Below are 9,949 nucleotides of genomic sequence, written 5' to 3' on the forward strand. Positions count from 1 at the left end.
CCAAGAGAAAGAGGCTGATCTTCCCAGTTAAATCCAAGGAAAATTAGTTTGCCCATAACTGCTCCTACACCTCTAGAGTCCAAAGAGCTTGTGGGGAGAGGCAAGGGAACATCCAACATCTCTCCCTCGTGATACTGATAATGTGTTTATTATGTAATAAATGTATTTACCATGTGATAAACATTTCAACCTATTCGACTTTAGGAAAGGGCATTGTGATGCTTTTAGTTCACTTCAATAATGGATTAGTTGAGATCTCAAAGTAGATGGTAAGGAGCAAGTTAGTTTTGAACTTTCAAAAGATTGAGATTCTGGGGATTGATTATGGGGAACAAGAGGTTGCCTATAGAAATTGATTTGGTATCATCATTGTCAGAGGTGAACAATATAGGCATAAAAATGGATTTCATGTTTAATCTATAGAGGGAAATATTATAGCAGATATGGAATGTTTTTTTTAAAAATAAAACAGTAAGATCTTGAGGCTGCATCAAGGAGACATCAAGGCTGGCTGCATGGTGGACTTCAACGCTGGTCTGCTGTTCTCATTGTGGGATTGGGGTACTTCAGAGCCACCCATGGTGACCAATGTTGACTGGGGAGGGGCAAGGGGATGTGCTGGCAGTGAGATTTAAAAAGGTGGCCTACATGACACAAATTATTAAAAAGGGCTTCAAGGGTAATCTGTGATATTATAGACCAATGAGCCTGATGTCAATGTCAGGCAAAATGATAGAAGCCATTTTAAAAATCACTGGTCATGTAGATAGGCATGGCATAAAGGAAATTACATGAATTTTGCAAAAAAAGTTTTGCTTTACCAATATTTTAGATTTATTTGAAGGTATAAATGAACATGTTGATAAAGGTGATCCAGTTAATATATTGCAGTCTGATTTTCCGAAGGCACTTGACAAAGGACCCAATAAGAGACTCCTCAGTAAATGAAAACATCATAAGATAAGAGGCAATGTCCTATTGTGGACTGATAACTGGTTAAAAGACAGAAAATACAAGATAGAGAAAGATGGATAAAGACCATTAGTAGATTATCACAGTGATCAGTACTGGGGCCTGTGCTCTTTAGTATATTTATAAATAATCTGGAAAAGGGAATGACAAGTGAGATGATCAAATTTGCAGATGAGACAAAATTATTCAAAGTTAAATCAACAGCAGATTGCAAGGTACTGCAGAGGGACTGACTTTGTGAGACTGAGCTTCTGAATGGCAGATTAAATTTTAATGTGAAAAAGTTCAAAGTGATGCTCATAGGGAAAAATGATACCAACTACAGGTGCACAATGTTGGGCCTTGTATTGAGAGTAAACACCCAGGAAAAAGACCTTGATGTCCTTGTAGACAACATGTTAAAATCCTCAGCTCAGTCTGCAGCAGTGTTCAAAAAAAGCAAATAGAATGCTTGGAAGGTGGAATATAAATACATAAAATGATTGGACAGGAAGGGAGAATAAAATGGAAAAAATATTGCCTCTGTACCGAGCCATAGCTTGACTTCATCCTTGAATATTGTGTGCAGTTCTGGTCTCCCCATCTCAAAAAGTACAAAGCAGAACTAGAAAAGCTGCAGAGGAGGGCATCAACAAATATAAAGGGGATGTAACAGCTCTCCAGTGATGAGACAATATGCCGCCTTGCATTCTTCAGTGTGGAAAAGAAACAGCTGAGAGGTGACATAATAAAAGTTTATAACATCATTAAGTGAAGTTGAATGAGTAAATAAAGGATAGTTATTAAATCTTTAAAATATTAAAACTATTCTATGAAACTAACATCTAGGCATGTGCATTTGTTTGAAATGACATAGACAATGTGAATAATATTGTCTTTGTCTTTTCATGCCATTTTCAAAATGAAATGGCAGAAAAAACCCTCAATATTTTGTGTTTCTCCTTCTATTGATTTTCTGCTCACTAATCAGAAATAGTGAACTATTTCAAATGGGGTGTACTATTTAGAAATAGTGTATTATTTCGGATTAGTGGGCAATATTCTGATTAGTGCACACTATTTACGAATAGTGCTCGCTGTTTTTGAAACCAAAGAAAATTGTGAAAAAACATGAATAGCACTGAAATTTGTCCCCAAATGCTACAAAATGACAGAACATGAATTTTTTGGCCTGTACACAACTACTAACAACTAGCAGATTTAAAACAAAATAGTAGAAAGTACTTTCTCACTCAGCCTGCAATCAAGATGTGGAATCTGTTGCTAGAGGACATGGTCATGGTAACTGACATAATAGGGTTTAAAAGATGTTTGACCAAGTTTCTAGAGGAAAAGTCTATAACACATTATTAGCCATGTAGACTAAAGAAAGCTATTTCTATCCCTGAGAGAGAGTAAAAGGAAATATATCTACTTCATGAGATTTTCCCGGTATTTGTGACCTTGATTGCCCACTTTTGGAAACAGGATGCTGGGCTCATTGTACCTTGGTTGGACCCAACATAGCATTTCTTATGTTCTTGCCCAGTTGCTTTTATTTTTAATAGCTTTTGGTTCATTCTTGGAAGGGTTTAGAAGAAACATGGGATGTGAGAGAGATGGGTGGGGGGTTGGCATAGATAATGTAAGTCAGCGATTCTCAATTGGTGTGTTGTGACACCAGTGTGTCACCATGCACCGGCAGGTGTGTTGTGTCCTACCTGCAGCTGGCGGGGCCTGTAACCTGAAGACTGGAGCTGCCGACTGCCGGCAGAGACCAGGCTGGCAGGGCTGAAGACACGAAGATCGGTGCTGCTGGCTGCCGCTGGAGATCAGGCCAGCGGGGCCAAAGGCTGGAACTGCTGACTGCTGCCAGAGACCAGACTGGTGGGCAAAAACCAAAGTTGCTGGTCACCGCCAGATACCAAGCTGCTGAGGCCAAAGACCTGAAGATCAGCACTGCAGTCCGCTGCCAGAGACCAGGCCACCAAGGCCGAAGATTAGAGCCGCTGGCTGCTGCTGTCTGAGATAAGGCCAGCATGGATGAAGACTGGAGCTGCTGGCCAATGCCAAAGACCAGGCTGATAGGGCCAAAGAACAGAAGATCGGTGTTGCTGGCCACCGCTGAAGACCAGGTTGGTGGGGTCGAACATCGGTGCCACTGGCTGCTACTGCTGCCTAAGACCAGGGTGGTGGGGCTGAAGATGAGCGGTTCAGCCAGGGGCCTGTGTGTGTGTGTTTGTGTGTGTATGTGTGTGTGTGTGAGAGAGAGAGAGAGAGGGAGAGGGAAGAGAGAGAGAGGGAGAGGGAAGAGACTGGTTGTGGTCCCTAAGGACAGCTTCAGCAACTGTTGCTGCTTCTGGTGTGGTCTCCAAGGAAAAGGAATAGGAGAACTGCTGGAGAGGGTAAGTATAGGTGGCTTTTTAAGTTCATTTTTCTTGTTTGACTGCCATTTTAACTATTGGGTATTATGTGATGTGTCTGCTATTTTGAAGTATTTTATTGTTGTTTGGAGAATTTTTAATCATTTTGAAGAGTTTTTAATTGTTAGCTGCTGTTCGGTTCATCATCTGTTTTGAAACATTTAATCATATAGTTTTACAATTATTTCTGTGTGGGAATCTATACAGCTTGGCTTTTTCTGTTTTCCTAATTGGAGATGTATTGGTGTTTAGGGACTGGTTTAATATTTATGGTGTTGCCTTTTTACAGGTAGAGATGTTCCATCTGAGTACATGGGAATGCAGAAGTATTAAATCAGTCCCACAGTTCAAATTCCATGAAGTCAAATTTTTATTGCATCATAGCGGCATTCTCCATTGCTTAAAGTGACACAGATTTCAACAAGAGGGGTCCCCGGCACGGACCCGTGTTTTGCCAAACGCAGCTGCATCGGGAGGGACACTTAGTTTTATGTGGTATTCATATGCTAAAAAACAAAACAAAAAAATTTTAATTAAATAAAAACGGGGACTGGTAACAAAACTGGATCAAACATTTGTCTAACATAAATTTAAAGATAACATATATTTACAAAACTTAATCCTTGAATGTATTATTTAGATGTATTGTGAAAACAAGAAGAAGCGCAAGCAGTGCTGGCAGACCTCACCGTTAGGATGGACAAACAAACATTTTTTGGTGTCAAAGAACCCCTCTCATAAACGCTCACTAGGATTTTACCCGATCAAGATTTTTAACCTGAAAAATTGTACACGACGGCAGAACACAGAGACATATACAGTAGAACTGTTACAAAAGAAAACTGGCATTGTTTATCGAAGTAAAGACCAAAAAATACATACTGAATTTAAACACTACTATTGACCCCGATCGGATGTACTTCAAAGTGCGATGTCAAACAGAAAACTAATACCTTTGGACCTCAAACTTTGGTGTAGTTTCAGCGCAAAGGAATAAACCTAGTGAAATAAGAAAAATAAGAAAAATAATCTGTCATTGAGAGAATAGACTCGCCATATATTTCAAAATTAAACCCATGAAATCCTTAAAAAAAATCTACTAATGCCCATAAACAAGTGTACAGACAAAACTGGATATGAAATATAAACCATCCCTTTGGACGTCAGTGTCTTGATATAATTTCAGTGCAAGGAGAGTGCAGAATGCTGACACAACCTGGTTTTTGAAGAGGCAGTCAGATTTGGCGCCTAAACACACAGCCAATCAACATGCACTACTGTCCAGGTTTTTGACCAATCAAAAAACAGATCAGGAATAGACCACATAAATAGTAATAGAATGAGTATTAGAGAGAAAACTGCCATACTATTTTGTTGTTAAGCCCTTGAGGTGCCAAACTATTCAATTTAAATATCTATTTTTGTTCTCTACATATTAGGATATGCGAGAAGTTCCCACCCCGGGGTGGCAGGGGCACCACATCAATAACATAAAATTTAATCTCAGATTCAGTATGACCTGCAGTGATCTAATGGGTCACCATGGGAGTTGTTTCCTTATCATTCTAAATATTAGAGTGGTGCTCTATAATACGGATCCGAATGGGACGAGAAGTCTTCCCTACATACCGTTTGGCACAAGGGCACACTATCACATAGATAACACCTTTAGTTTGGCAGGTTGAAGTGAAATTTAATTGAAATTCAACATGAGATGTGGGATGTTAAAAAACAGATAGTGGGGCAGTCAAAGAACATACCAAACAATGCCTACAGGGAGCCTGGCCCAAAGATTGTGCTGAGCCTTCTGGCACAGGGTCCTTCAAATGTGAGTGAACTAAGACATCTTTCAAATTGCGACCCCAGCAGAATGAAAAATGGACTTGGATTTCAAAGATTCTATGAATAGATAACATAGGCCAGTAATGTTTAATGATTGAGGTGACAGTATGTACGTGAGTTGAAAATGGTAGGATACAATCGATGCACTTGTCTGATGATCTATTTTGTGGTAAAAATAAATATTCACGGTTAGCATAGAGTGCATGTTTAAACTCTCTATGTGTCGTGGGTACTCCCGTTCTCGAAACCTAGCTATCATCTGCTTAGCTTCACTAATAAAATCTGCTCAGGAAAAACAGAGACGCCTGAGTCTGAGTAGCTGACCAGCTGGGATATTAGACCTTAATGCAGTGGAGTGATGACTATCAAATCTTAATAATGTATTGCGGTCAGTTTGTTTACAGAAGATTACTGGCCTATGTTATAATGCTGGTTTTCTTTTGTAACAGTTCTACTGTATATGTCTCTGTGTTCTGCCGTCGTGTATAATTTTTTAGGTTAAAAATCTTGATCGGGTAAAATCCTAGTGAGCTTTTATGAGAGAGGTTCTTTGGCGCCAAAAAAATGTTTGTTTGTCCATCCTAACGCTGAGGTCTGCCAGCACTGCTTGCGCTTCTTCTTGTTTTCACAATATATCTAAATAATACATTCAAGGATTAAGTTTTGTAAATATATGTTATCTTTAAATTTGTTAGACAAATGTTTGATCCAGTTTTGTTACCGGTTCCCGTTTTTTCTAATTAAAAAAATTTTGTTTTGTTTTATATCATATGAATACCGCATAAAACTAAGTGTCCCTCCCGATGCAGCCGCGTTTGGCGAAACATGGGTCCGTGTCGGGGGACCCCTCTATGTTGAAATCTGTGTCACTTTAAGCAATGGAGAATGCCGCTATGATTTATTTATTTATTTATTTATTTATTTCAAATTTTTATATACCGACATTCATCCAGGATATCACATCGGTTTACAGTGTAACACAAACAAACGCCAGGCATGGCGCTTTACATTGAACAAATAAAACAAGTTAACAAATGAATAAATGAGGGTGTGAATAACAAAAGGAAATTAGCATTAAATAATCAACGAGGTTTGTAAATATATACATATGTACAAAAGGAAGACACTAAGAGATAAGCAGTTTAGGGGTGCTAGGAGGAGAGGGGGGAGTGGCGAGCAGAGGGAAGGGAATGAGGTGAGGGGGGAGAAAAAGGTATGAGGTGAGGGGGGGAGAAAAAGTGTATGAGGTGAGGGGGAGAAAAAGGTAGGAAAAGGATGAAGTGAGGGGATAGAGGGCCAGAAGAGAGGGGCAGAGGAGAGGAAGGGTGGGCAGTGGAGGGGAAGGGAGAAATTAGGTATATGCCTTGGCGAAGAGCCAGGTCTTGAGTTTCCGCTTGAACGATTTGAGGCATTCCTCTTGCCGTAGTTCAACTGGCATTGTGTTCCAAAGGGTCGGCCCGGCTATCGATATTGCACGGGCTCTGGTAGATGTTAGTTTGTAGAGTTTAGGGGAAGGGATGGGCATAGTTGCGAGATGTGCGTGTCTAGTAGGCTTATTAGACTGGTGTAAGCGGAAGGATTCATTAAACCAGTTCATTTCAGGATTGTATAAAGCCTTGTGGATGAGAGAGAGAGTCTTATATTGTATACGGGAAGCTATTGGGAGCCAATGTAGATCTTTTAGAACAGGTGTAATATGGTCGTGTCTGCGTAAGTTGGTCAAGATTCGGGCTGTTGTGTTTTGTAAAATTTGAATGGGGTTAGGAAGGCCGAGGAGAAGGGAGTTGCAGTAGTCGGTTTTGGCGAAGATGGTGGTTTAGAGCACTGTTTGGAAATCAGGGGGGGGGGGTGTAGTAAGGGTTTTAGTTTTTTTAGTGTATGAAGTTTAAAGAAGCCATCTTTTAGTATGTTGTTGATACATTTCTTCAGTGTGAAATGCCCATCGAAAATGATACCCAGATCATGGACTTGTTGTGCAAATTGGAACTGTGAAAGAGGGGGAAGGATCGAGTGGTTAAGGGGTGAGATGAGCATGATAACAGTTTTAGTAGTGTTGAGAGCTAGGTGGATGGAAGAAAGGAGATTGTTTATGGATTGAAGAGTATCGTTCCAGAAATCCATGGTTTTAGAAATAGAGTCAGTGATGGGTATGAGGAGCTGAACATCGTCAGCATATATGTAGTGTGGGAGATTTAGGCTGGATAGGAAGTGACAGAGGGGTAGAATGTAAATATTGAAGAGGGTTGAAGAGAGGGATGAACCTTGAGGGACACCTTGATTAAGGGGGATAGCCTTGGAAACATGATTGCCTAGCTGAATTTTGTAATCTCTATTGCTGAGATATGAATTGAACCAGTTGTGGGCAACACCTGTAATGCCTATTTCAGTCAACCGCTGTAGGAGAATGGGATGGCTGACGGTGTCAAATGCGGAGGAGATGTCAAGGAAGACTAGTATGTATGATTGTCCTTTCTCAAATCCTTTAATAATGTGGTCTGTTAGGGAAAGTAAAAGAGTCTCAGTACTATGAGATTTCCGAAAGCCGTATTGTGTGGGGGCAAGGATGTGATTGTCTTCAAGGTATTCTGTGAGTTGCTTGTTAACGGTTTTTTCAAGGAGTTTAGCAATAAATGGAAGATTGGAAATAGGGCGATAGTTGGCTAGATCAGAGGGGTCAAGTTTGGGTTTCTTTAGGATGGGTTTGACAATAGCCTGTTTCAAGGGGAGAGGTACCTGTCCCAAATTAATGGAGAGGTTAATGATATTTGTTAATGGTTTAGCAATAATATTGGGTATTGTGAGGAGATGTTTTGTGGGTATGGTGTCAGATGGGTGAGTGGAAGGTTTGGCTTTCTTGATAAAGGTTTCTATTTGCAATAAAAAGTTGCAATAAAAAGTTGACTTCATGGAATTTGAACTGTGGGACTGATTTAATACTTCTGCATTCCCCTGGTTGATTGGATTGAATATTTGGAGTGCAGTTCCTTGCTCCCCTATTATGTTTGCTCCCCTATTATGTTTGTGGATCCATCTGAGTACATGCCATTACATAGGTGTAACTTTTAGCAGTTTAGTTTGTGTGCATTATTATTTTACTATCATGTAGGCTAGTAAAATACATAAAATGTAATCCAATTTTTTAAAGTGCACCTATCTATTGATAACATATGTTGGTAGTTTTCTGTTAGGTATGCATGGACATCTGATATAAAATATACTGGGCTGGCGCACACAAATCTATGCCCGATTTTATAACATATGTGTGTGAAATCAGAGCGGCCTCAGAGGGAAATTTCCTTCCACTCCCCCCCAACCTTCCCCTCCTTTCCCCTATCTAACCCGCCCCCAGCCCTACCTAAATCCCCCCTACCTTTATTTTATTTACGCCTGCCTCTGGCAGGTGTAACTTGCGCACGCCGGCCGGCTGCCGGCGTGCGCTTCCCTGGCACGGCAGCTGTGCTGGAGGCCTCGGTCCCGCCCCTGGACCACCTCAGGAATGGCACCCAGCCCACACCCCCACACCCTTCCCGCCCCTTTTTCAAAGCCCCGTGTGTCCCGGGGCTTGCGCGCATCACCAGGCCTATGCAAAATAGGCTAGGCACGAGTAACTCCCCTGCACGTGTAAATCTAGCTGGATTTATTCGCGCAGGGCTTTTAAAATCTGCCCCACTGTGTATATAACTCACCCCTATCCACACAGTGGCTGCCAGACAAGGATCACAGATTAGGATACAGTTTTTCTCCAGAGGTGCTGGCCTTGCTAGTCAATGAGGTAACTAAAATAAGAGAAAACTTTCTTTGGTCAAGACTCCACCAAAGATACTGGATATTAAAAAAAGAAAGCGTGGCTGTATACATATTCAGAGTTGAATGCTATACACCATAATAACTGGAACATAGAAAATAAAATGGAGATATTGATAGAAATTATAGATAGAGTGGTGCATATCATTGAGAAAGTCTTGGACTATGTGTTGTCTGGGCAAAACACCACTTCCCCTCCCCCTCCTCCTCCTCCACCTTCTTGTCAACACTCATACACCAATGGCAGACTTTTTTCCAGTGATGCAATGTTTGCAAACCTCTCTGCATGTTACTGCTGATGAGAGACTGTTTCCCCCACAGGCAAGTGTTATCTCCAACTGTGTTGGTTGGTGTGGTGAAGGAGCAAGGAAGGGCCAGTATTTGGAAACCATTGGTGGCCATGAAAAAGACAAAAAATGTAATACTGTAAATTGAGAAATTTCATTCTGTAAATAAATGTTCTCCCATTAAAGATGTCTCTTTATCAATATTTTCTGGTGTTGACTACTTGGCTGTGGGCATAGGACTGGATTTATGGTACATCTCTTCTGCAGCCTTCTCATCAATGCCTGAGGCCTCTGGCTGAAGCCCCTCAGGAGATGACTGCTGGCATGTTTTGGCTAGATTATGTAGGATGCTGCAGGCTCTTGCCTGATCTGTCCAAGGATGTGAAGTAGTTCTTCAGGAGACTAAAACTCCTTCCTATTACAGCCCTGGTTTGCCTATAGGACTGGTTGTAGTGCACTTCTTCTGGAATCTGGAGGACCTCAGTGGGGACCTTCAGCTAATTTCTCAGGAATTAGCCTCTGTCTCCTGTTGAGGAGAAGGTAGAGAGGATAAATTTTAGAGAGACAAAGATTCAGTGCAATGTAGCTAGCACAATGCTGCAACTTCAATGGTCCTTCTATGGATCTGAAAAACATGTCATA

This window comes from Rhinatrema bivittatum, chromosome 3 (assembly GCF_901001135.1).
Source record: "Rhinatrema bivittatum chromosome 3, aRhiBiv1.1, whole genome shotgun sequence".
NCBI lineage: Eukaryota > Metazoa > Chordata > Amphibia > Gymnophiona > Rhinatrematidae > Rhinatrema > Rhinatrema bivittatum.